This window comes from Ammospiza nelsoni, chromosome 2 (assembly GCF_027579445.1).
Source record: "Ammospiza nelsoni isolate bAmmNel1 chromosome 2, bAmmNel1.pri, whole genome shotgun sequence".
NCBI lineage: Eukaryota > Metazoa > Chordata > Aves > Passeriformes > Passerellidae > Ammospiza > Ammospiza nelsoni.
Genome location: NC_080634.1, coordinates 20,385,821 through 20,397,124, shown reverse-complemented (window position 1 = coordinate 20,397,124; position 11,304 = coordinate 20,385,821). Strand labels below are relative to the sequence as shown.

General features: G+C 42.4%; 1 long non-coding RNA gene across 2 annotated transcripts; it reads right to left on the bottom strand.

Annotated features, from left to right (window-relative positions):
• Positions 1–567: 567 nt before the first annotated feature.
• LOC132070231 (uncharacterized) lies at positions 568–3,749 on the bottom strand. Of its 2 annotated transcripts, XR_009417914.1 has the most exons (4): positions 3,592–3,749; positions 2,764–2,949; positions 2,087–2,213; positions 568–1,070 (listed from the first exon to the last, which is right to left on the bottom strand). It is a non-coding gene; the product is annotated as an uncharacterized LOC132070231 (long non-coding RNA). The 2 variants fall into 2 exon arrangements; XR_009417915.1 differs by lacking the exon at positions 2,087–2,213.
• Positions 3,750–11,304: the final 7,555 nt, after the last annotated feature.

Genomic DNA, 11,304 nt, shown 5'->3' with positions numbered 1-11,304 from the left:
ATTATAAAAGAAATACCACATGGAAACACAGATTTTTATATTTAGACTTGGGAGGCAGGAAGAGAAAAAGTAGATTTGACTTACCTGGATATCACATCAGGCTAGAGGTACTCTACAGAGCTGGCCAAGGTTTCCAGCAGCAATGGGATTTACCAAGTATAAATATAAGGTGCTGTTCTGGAAGAAAGCTTGTGGGGGTAGCAAGGGGAAGAATATCTTCTGATAGTTGATCACATCTGGAACCTTGCCAGATACATGCCATTAGCAACCTCCTGGATATCCACAGAAAACTGCCAAGCCAGTTCTTTGACTGACAATTCTCATGCTACCACATTACATACAACCACCCTCAGGAAAACCACATCAAAACAGAACAATACCAATACAAAAATATACACACGCACACACAAACCAAACAAAAAAATACAAACAAAACAACAACCACCAAAAAAAGATCCCAAACCAATGCTAGCTTTACTTCTGTTAACTGGAGTAAAGGAAATTAAACAGATCTTTGTGTGTGATTACTATCTGTGTGCTCCAGTACAATACAGAACAAAAGGCAACTTTATGCTTAAAATCTTCTTTATAAATTCTGTTTTCTTCATCAGGGTGAAGCATTGGAGCAAGGACACATTTTCAAATGCTGAACTGGAAAAAGGGCTACACATAGGTTTAAGGTACAGGGTGTGCTTATATAACAGGCTTGGGACTTGGACTGCCAAAGCTGATTATTTCTTCCTCATATTCACACAGGCTAATGCTCCATATGCTTGGCCAGGGCCTGGACCACAGTGTCCAAGTGCAGGTCTTACGTTACCCAGTCAAAGCAAACAGATTTAGGGTTTGGCTCATGCACTGTCCAGGCTGAAGTTCAGCTGTTATTGCTTGAGGCCCACCTCCACTCTCTACAGCTCCTTAGGCTCAGCACTCAGCCCTATGCACCCATTTGCATGTTTGGCCTCCTTCATCCTTGCAGCTGGAGTTTCCAGTGAGTGTCCTGCCTTGCCCCCTCCTGCCTGTCTTCTTGTGCAGAGAAGCCATTAAGATGAAAGCTACAACCCCCTCTCCTGTGAGGATAAGCAAAAAGAGTTGTGATTGTTCTTCCTAGGAGAACAAGGTTGTGAGAAAGCCTACGAGCAGCCTTTCAGTATTTCAAGGGGTCTTAGCAGTACTGGGTTAATGGTTGGACTTGATCATCTTAGAGGTCTCTTCCAGCCTTGATGATTCTCTGATTATAAGAAGGATAAGGACCAATTTGTAGCGGGACTGCTGTGATAGGATGAGGGGTGATGATTTTAAATGAGAAGAAGGCTGATTTAGATCAGCTATAAAGAGCAAGTTTCTTATAATGACTGTGATTAAACACTGGAGCGGGTTGCCCAGAAAGGTGGTGAATCCCTCATTCTTGGAAACATTCAAGGTTAGGCTAGGCAGGTCTCTGAGCAACCTGGTCTGGTAAAGAATGTCCCTGCTTATTCCAGGGTTTTTTTGACTAGATGGCCTTTAAAGGTCCATTTATTTTATGATTCAACAAAAGGAAACAATCCCCAGAAAGTAACACTAGCCAAGAGGTATAAAAGATAGTAGAGAATGAAAATCAGGAAAACAGGGGTAATGAAAGAGAAAAGCAAACCGACATGTAAAAGACTGTTTTGTTTAATTTCTGAAAGAATGCTTCTGGAAAAAGATTTTTAGCTTTGGTCTTGGCATACATAATGGCCAATATCCTATGCATTTCCCAAAGAGTGCCCCAGGGCAGGTGTTCTCACAGCTGGAAATACAGATAGCTGTGAGGTGGGCTTGCAAAAGGGCCTGGAGATCACACCCCTGTTCTGAGGTTGGGAATTCAAAGCTCTATGACAAGGGATAATATAGGTAAAAGCTGGTCCAACATGTTTGGGAATCAGTGCTGCAGCTTGAAGCCATCCTCATTCGGAGAAGAAAACAGGTATGCTTCAGTTTGCAGAGCTTCCCAGATGAACTGCAATTTTGTACACCAGTTTATAGGTAGAGGAAATTATTTTTTTTTTTGTTTCCACCCTCCCACTTTTTCTTCCTCCTCCCTAGAAGATTTTATACTCACAGTAAACCAAGCATGAAATTATTTCAATGGGTGGTTACGGTCAGAGAGGGCAGAGACCCTGACAAAGCACATAGGGTGGGGAATCCATGATTGTCACCATTTCTTTTCACTGTGACTCACTTGCAGGCTATTTCAACAAGACAAATGAACTACTTTCAATTCACAGCAATTTTTAAATGAAAAAGCTGTTAAGAATCAAAAGAAGTATTTTCACATTTGACTGCAAAGATTAAAGAAAGTAGTTCTTTACTGGTCACCTGAATCTATTTTACGAAGACATCTGAAAGGCATTTTATCAGCTGCTGAGCAGTATTTACTTATGAATCTGCTCTAATTGCTTTGGAATGTGCACCCTTACTGCTGGAACAGCTCAGCCCTGCTAACACTGAGCAAAGTAATACTGGCTCACAGGACATGCAACTTTTATACAGCATTCTCAAAGTAAACAGCATGAAATTTGAAAAGGAAAAGCAGCAAATACCTCATAAACAATGACTTTTGCAGAGCTGCCCTACATGTTTACAAAACCATCAACTCATCAGCAAAATCAATCATTGCCATGACTGAAATCATCACAGATCAGTAATTTAGAACTAAACCTATCTGGCAACTGGAAATTACACGGGGGAAAACTTATTCCTGGTGCCCTGCGAATAAGTACTGGAGCCAACATTCACCTTGGAAGAAGTAGTGTGTCCTGACCACAAATAAACCCTATTATTAGCTTGCAATCTTGCCCTCTCTTAGTAGATCAGCAGTGGAGGTCTTGGTAGATCAAAGAGAATCTACTCAGTCTTGCCTTAATCTTCTAAAAGTGAAGCAGAACTCTGGTCTGCATTGCACATGTCCAGGCTCACAACAGCCTAACAAAACAAAAAACAAACAAGTAAAAAAAAATTGGTTATAGCTCTATCTGTCTTTAAGACAAAGCAATCCCAAAGACTGAGTCACAACCTGGAAAGTGCAGTGGTTTGAGCAGCACTTTACTCTTTGTCTGTATCACAAAATCCCCGTGTACTTTACTCAGTAGAGTTGGAAAAGCACAAAATAATTGCTATTATGCACTTTGATGTATAAAACATAGAAAATAAAGAACAATAAGGGACAAATCATCCCAATCCTCCTAGCACTGATACAGAAATGAGCTGCTATATGTAGGAAACAGCTAAGCTAGTCCCACTGGCCTGGGCCAAACTTTACAAGGACTTGTAAACTTCACATGCTTTGAGTTAGTTTCATAGGAAGCAGGAATGTCATATGTCTATTCCCCTCGCCCCCCCCGCCCCAAGCTTGAGTTAACAAAATCCTTGGATAAAGCAGCTTCAGACAAAATCAGGCCAGGCTTGGAGAAAAACAGCCCTGGTGGCTGCTCAGAGCCCAGGGCCCATGCCTTCACAATCAGATCTTGGAGAAGGCTAAAGGTGACACAGAGTTAGATGCTCTCAGCTGAGAGGGCTCTTCTCATTTCTGACTCATTCAACAAGAAAGTTTCTTGAGTTTTCTACCTGACATGCCATCCACATCTTCTCTGCTCCATGAAGACATTGTTTTCAGTTCTCTCACCTCTTCTCCAGATATCAGCTATTTAAGCAGCCCTCAACCGCCTCAACAGCTGCTGCTAATTTCTCCTCTTACTGTCAGTTACAGCCTGCCTCTACTGACCAGCTACATCCCATCACCAGGGAAAGAGTAAATGTCTCTTCTTTTCCTGCTTTCCCCTGTCTTCCCTCAGCTATACATAGTTCACATTTCCCCTTGTTTTGTTTCCTACAGCCATTTTTTTTTTAACAGCTAGTTTATTTTCTTATTGGAAAACCTTTTTTGGCCTTAAGGCAGCATAAACTTCTCCTTGTTTTCTCCTGCTAAGAAGGGACCTGACTAGAGGTGAGAGCTTTGAGGCTGCCAAAGTAATCTTCCTGCATGACCTTTTCAATCCTTGGCCTCCATTGCTTCAGTCAACACCACAAGTGCCTCCTAGTATGACAATCACCATTTGTTGCTTAGGAATTAAACATTGACTAAACACATCATTCTGCACAGGCCATTGAACTGGAAGAATGTTTAGTGAGCTCAGCAGCTAAAGCCTTATTAACCATCTCTGGTGATCTTCTCCTTTGCCGTCTCCAAGGCAAAGGATAGCCGGGGCTCAAAGACTTCCCAAAGTGCTCCTTCTATAGCTGACAAAGCTGTTAAAGCTCTAACACTCCCACACAACAAAGTCTGCCAGCTCATAGATGCTAACTTATCCATCCCATCACAGCCTAAAAGTTTTTTGTTCCACTCTTCATGCTGTTCCCAGCTCTCTGCAAACCAGTTTAGCACCACCCACAGCACATCTACTGCTCCTTCTGCTGCACCAATGAATTTAAGTGCTGCGCTCCAAGTTGAAAGAAAAATTAGTTGCCTTCCTCAAGCATGCCTGCAATGTTTAACAGTTCTCTGGAGCATAGATCAGCTAAAGGTGTGTTGAAACGGAACAACAAACAGACAGGACAGCAAACAGAGTTTTACAAACATCAGCAAATACAGTAACAGGAGTCCAAAATACCCCTGGGTGAGGATGTTCCCTTTCCACGTATCAACATCAGAAAGAAGTGTGTCTAGGGTAATAAATAGAAGACATGTTAAGGTACCAGCTTCTCACTCCACCACTTTAAAACAAGCAAGGAGAAAAGTGAAATAAGAATTCTTTGCATTTTCTGAATTCTCTTCTCCCTTAATTTGGCACACACAGAGAAAGGCATGGGAGAGGAGAGCCCACATTTCCCTCAGACTCAATGCTATGTATACATCCTGCTCCTATCAGATCAGAAGGAAAAATTTGGATGAATATTGTTATAAACAAAAATCTGCCAATTATTTTTGTAAGAAAAAGGTTACCACCTGCTGCTGAGGTGCTGCTTGTTTGTTATGGTAATTACGGGTCGTTGTTGTTAATAGTTGTTTTTGTAATGGTAAAAGCTCTGGCTGGGGCTGAGTTAATGGCACTTCTCCCAAGAAGGGCGGGGTCCTCCCCAGACGGTGAAGAGAAGGGACTGAGACGTGGGAGGGGCTGCATGCAAACTAACTTTGGGACCAGCATGCCATGGGAAGCTACTATTCCAAACACACTGAAAAGAACCTCAAAACAACGAGCCAGTATAGAGTTGAGAGATGGGAGTGATGTCTGGACGTGAGGAACGGAGTGCTGAGCCTGCAGAGATGCCGGAGACCTTCGTGACCTCTCCCCCTGAGCGCTGGAGTCGCCCTGACGCCGGGACCGAGAAGGGGGGCGAAGCTGCGGAATTGAAGACCGGGAGTCACATCCTTAAAGGCTCCCACGAGGTGTGGACCCCCAGCTCTGCCTCAGTGGACAAAGCTGTGCATGTCCTTCTCATCACCCTGGGAGAGACGATGAAGACTGCAGATCTGTTGAGCTTCCCAATCCTGTGCTTCTCACTTTTAATAAAGGCATTAAAAGAAGAAAAAGTGTCCTGCCCTGTTTATTTCAAGTATTAGGTGGTCTTTTATGGTTGCTATTCAATAAAAACCACCTAAGTAAGAGAGCAGTTCTACCACCTTGCCGGTACTGGACTCCGTCCCACATGGCGGCATCTTGCCAATGCTAGTAAATTTAGTAGGATGGTTAAGTGTTTTGAAACTAAAAAGCAGCTTTCAACTCTATTCCTAGACCAATCAGATCTGGAAAAAACCCAATCAACCTGAATACTGTCTCAGCTTGGAGCCATAAAGACATACTTAATTAAACTCGTTTGTGGGACACAGTTACACGTGCCAGCTAACTTTGAGTTAGGAAAGGAACTGCACCAGCATTAATGATGAGACGCTGGATAGAGCAGACTTACTCTGATAGACAGAAATGAGACAGAGATGTAAGCATGAGCTTGAGATAGGCCAGCAGGTAGCGCCTGCTCATTCTTCTCCTGTCCTACCACATCCAGGAGTCTTAAAGAAAAGAAGAATAAGGTGTGGTGCCCTTAAATGTTAGAGATGGTATCTCAAAACATGGGGTTGAGCCTAAGTTTGACCCTGGAAATCTGAATTCCCCAGGGAGGTGTGTCACAGGAAGAGCCAGGTGAGACAGCACCCCAGGATTTCACAGAGGGTGTTCTCAAGTCTGTATGTGGGAGTTTGGTTTCATTGTGCTCAGACTAGTGCCTGTGTCAGGCTATGGATTTGTAGTTCTCAGCACTGGAGCAGGAGTGTTCCTCAGGCTTTAATGAATGTAGTGCAACACCTCTGTCATCTCAGCAGGTATAACAATCACCACTGCCATTTGCAGCATATAAGAAGGCAGTCAGTGTTTTCTTCTTCTAAACAAAAATAATAAACACAGGTTTTTCAGTTTGCCACTTCCAAAACATTTTGTAGTTTTGGCAAGGCTTGAGATCCATGAAAGGAATTCTGCCTATCCATTCCACAGGCACAAAGGGTGTGTGACAACAACTAAAGCCATACCAGCCTCCCAAAGCAAGGTCCCAGGAACAGAACAGGGCAACTGCACATCAACAACAACAGAACATATGACAGACACCTGGGACACACTGGTGAGCCTAGGCATCTGCCAGCCCAGGTCCCTTGAGAAGCAGAGGGGACAACATCACAGACCTGTCTACTAAATATTGCATTTCAGTAGGTATAAGGACAATGAGAAGGATTTTTCTTCTCATCTTTTCTAAAGTGCTCTAACCAACCACTCACAGAGAGTGGGACATGAATACAAGGATTTCAAACTGATTACTTGTTAGCCATCTACAAAAGCACTCAGATTTAGTGGGTATTCCAGTGTTCTCTGGAAGCTTGATTTTTCAGCTGTTTTCCTCAGTCTCTGCTAAAATCCTTGCTCTAACAGCCTTTTCTGCTTCAAGAATCACAGGATCATAACAGAACAGTGAAAAAATTCACCACCCAAGTCTCTTGTTTTAGTTTTGGGTAAACAGAATTGCACTATAATTCCGATCTTGGGAAGCCAGTTCCCTGGTACATTTATTAATGCTGCCTACATTATCCTTCAGCCTTGGAAAGTGGACAAACCTAACCTTAAGACAGGAGGAAGGAACATGTGGAAGGGAAATTAAGCTACTTAAGAGTTCTTGTTCTTGGCAATAAATGCAAGAAGACAAGATTGTAATTATCTAGTTTATTGCCGTAAACAAGCAATTTTTTTAGCAACTTAGTTTTTAATAAATCTTTCTAGGACATGACAGTCAAATAACTGAGAAAGCAATCTCCTTTGTGCACAAAATCCAGGTCATATGAAGATCATAGAACGGCTTGGGGTAGAAGTGACCTTAAAGCACATTTACTTCCAAGTCCTACTGCCACAGGCAGGGACACTTTCCACTAGACCAGGTTGCTCAAAGCCTCATTGACACTGGCCTTGAACACTTCCAGGGATGGGGCAGACACAGCTTCTCTGGGGGGCCAGAGCCTCACCACCCTCACAGTAAAGAATTTCTCCCTAGCATCTAATGTAAACCTACTGGCAGTTTCAAGTCATCCCCCCCTTGTCCTGTCACCACTTGTTCTTGTAGAAAGTCCTCTCCATCTTTCTTGTAGATTCCCTTCAAGTACTGGAAGGTCACAATTAAGTCATCCCAAGCCTTCTCATTTCCAGGCTGAACAACCCCAATTCTCTCTCCCAATTTGGCACCACCAAACTTTTTCCAGAACTTTTTCCAGAACTAGTACTGTGTAAACAAGCACTTACATGGTAGGAATTTCTAGGATCCTCCAAATTACATAGACTCTGTTAGCATAAAATCTTCTTACAGCAGCCTTGCTCTTCCTTTGTGGACATATTTCAGGAAACCTACACTGAGTTTCAGATTCATTCTGGATCTTAATGCCTGGAAGGATTTGTCTGGCTTCAAGTGTTTTTGCCAGCACTGTGCATGCCTGCACAGTGAACATACCCAGCAGACAGGGGGAAAACCAGCCTTGAGAAATACCAGTTCATCACTCCGTGTACACGACTGTGGTGTGCAGCAAAGGAGTCAGTCTGGTGAGACAGCCTGTGTCAGTGATCCTCAGACAACTGTGTTACTAAGGGCAATTTTCAAGATAGATCGATGGAAGGCCAGAATTTGATTATCTTTGCAACACACACTTCTAAATTTTTTGTTTTGGCAATGACCAAAAGCACATTTTCCAGCACTATCCACTATCACGCAGGATAAGTTGGCTGCTTCTATCGCTTCAGAGTTCAAGTTATGATTCTTTAAGAAGAGCGGAAATAAAGAAAAATAAGAAAAACTATTGGCATTTGAGATATTTAGACTGAAATACTAGCAATTGTTATTTTTCTCAGGAGGAATGCCTAGCATGTATTTTATTTGCTGCTAGTATAGCCTTCCAAAAGATGCAATCAAATCAAATTCAGCATATTTGCAAATGTGGGACTGCATTTAATGTATCAAATGAACTTTGTACTGGACGTGGCTCAAAGATTGAACTTGGTGTAATAATTTGTCTGTCTCAAAAAAACATTCCAAACCAAGAGCTTTATTTTCTGTTTCAAAGGGCAAGTTACAGCACTATCACTGCTGCATACCTTTCCTCCTCCCTTTCCACTGCTCCAGCCTCTCTGGACGGTTTTTGTTTCTTTCTTGCATTTGCAATTTTAGGTTTTGCAATTTCAAGCTGGAAGAAAACCCAGGAATACCAAAACCCAACCCTTTGCTCAGTTGCTATGAACAAAATGAAAAGTGAATGTTCAGTAAAAATATTAAAGAAAAATATTTTTGCCACCTTTAATTCTCATTTATACAGACCTCACCAAATAAACAATGTGGTGTTCTCCGCCCAATCTGCCAAAGGATGACTTTGATGCAGGAAGAAACACCTCCTAGGCAGTGTTTTGTTTTCCCTTTCTTAGAAAGTATTTGCCAGAAGCAACACAATAGAAATAACTCAGTTCTCAATTTCTTCTGTATTTTGCATTCACAAATGTCCAGCCCAAGAGGAATTTGGTATTAGAGTTGCAAACATACCTGAAGTGGCAAGGTGCTGTCCCACAGCATAAAGCGGGGCTGTAAGGGGCTTGGGGGACATGGCTGTGCCAGCCATTTGCCCGTTCCTCTGCTGAGCCACCCAAACAGCATCTGCACAAACTGTATCAAAACTTTCTCATGATTATAACAGAGATGAAACAACAATGGCACCTGCAACTCTGGTCAAACAGAAAACACGCTTTCAAACCCAAGCATGAGATACCATCTGGGCTTTGCACACACAAACCAAGCTTTTATGTCATTTCACTGAAACCTGCAAGTCTTTGCATGAAGACCAACACATTGTCCAGCATCTCCTGAGACAACAGAACCCTTTTAAAGGCTCATCCATCTGCCTCTTAAAGGGACAGTCTGTGCTGGCATTGTACCATACATTTCCCACTTTATGCAGCTACCAGCTAAGCTCCCTTGATGCTCTAATGCCTAAGGTACTGCCAGTTGCTTCCTTTCTTCCACCAAGAAACTGCTGACTCTGTAGTGGCAGCAGAAAATTACCCTTGCACAAATTTTAGATTAGAAGCCAGGCTAAGAAATCATATCTTGCAACAAATGGGATTGTTTTACTTTTACAGAACAAAAAATAATCTCAAGCAGACACAAGAAGAATTCACATCTCTGAAGTACTACCCAATTTACAGCTGTATGCAATTTCAGCCCACAGATTATCCTGGAAACTTGAATCCACAAATTTGGCCATATAAGCAGTTCTGCCATGGGCACGCATTCTCACTGGTTGCTGACAGGAACAGTAGTGACTCTGAGGCCAAATTTTTGTTGAACTTGCAGATATAAACCTGTACACAGTTATGTGTACAACAGTAGCTTCTCCCTTAAACAGACTGCACCATCCCAGAGTACTTTCCCCAAGGTATTTTTATTTCTACTGCAGATAAGAGATATACAAGAAAGAACAAAAACAACAAGCCATTTTCTACTCTAAGCAAATTTTGCTTTTAATTTAAACAAATCCCTAAACTGAGGGAAAGTTTATTTTCAGTGTGATTGTATTAACAGCTTATCCATGCAGCAAGTTACCTGTTAATGATCCTGGTCACACTCACCATCTTTTCCAGAAGAATTCACTTTGTCTCGACTTCAGGCAGTGGCACAATCAGCTGAGTGGATCAAACCCTGATCCCCAAGAAGAGCAGCTGGGCTCACTAACAAGCAGTAGTTCAAAATTCACTTGGTTTCTTTTTCCAGCATCTGCTCACCCAAGAGTATGACAAACTGACCCCACCTGGTACATTTAAATTGGAGAGAGGCTTTTGGTCAAATGCTTTTAGAGTCTAATGTGAGTGCCTGGTGTGTCACCTAACTGAAAAGAAGAATCAGTGACATTACCATTACTCAGCTTCAGAGCCTGCCAGCATTTTGCTCACCTTCCAGCTAGATGTGGAACGAGAGCTACTGGCAGCATACACCGGGTTCCAAGCTGGCTGTCCTTCAGACAGCATGCAGGAGTTTGTCCTCCACAGCTAAAAAACTGCATGCAGGTTCAGCAGCATCCCCTAAGAGGTAAATAATAAGACAAATGCAAATCAGGAATGATTTTGTTCGAACAGCTAATCACAGGTTTGTGGCAACAGCGAAACTCAGTATAAAGGGCATGCATAAATTTGTCACAGAACATCCTTCTAGTTTTCGCTGTCTCATTGCAAGCTTCAAAATAACAATTTATTCCATGCACACATGTATATACATGTATGACTTTGTCCAGCATTGCTAAAGGCACACAGAAAAAAAAAAAACCAAAACAACAACCCCCCCACCCCAACACACCATTAAATACCCTAGGGGAGTAATATGATGAAATCCTGCTCACTCTTGCACCTGAACTCCCCTCTAAGGTACATAATTTTCATGGCGGGGGTGGGTGGGTGGAAGCCACAGTGCCACTCCAAGGTATTTAGCCATCAACTTTTTACACACTGGCAGCTTATGCCAGTCACTTTAAATTCATGTTCATAGGTATTTTCTGAAAAATAGTGGCACACCCCCTGCCTACAGCACATTGCAGACATTACTGACACCAATGGCTAGGTTTGTCTGAGTCACTGCTAATGAAGGCTGATTTGCAAACACTTGCTTTGAGGTCTGAGACAACAGGTAGTGATTAAGCTCAGAATTTCCAGCTCTAACTTTGGGATTAAAAAAAAATATATATCTACAGATAGCTCCCCCTCTGTCACAACTGTCTGAAAA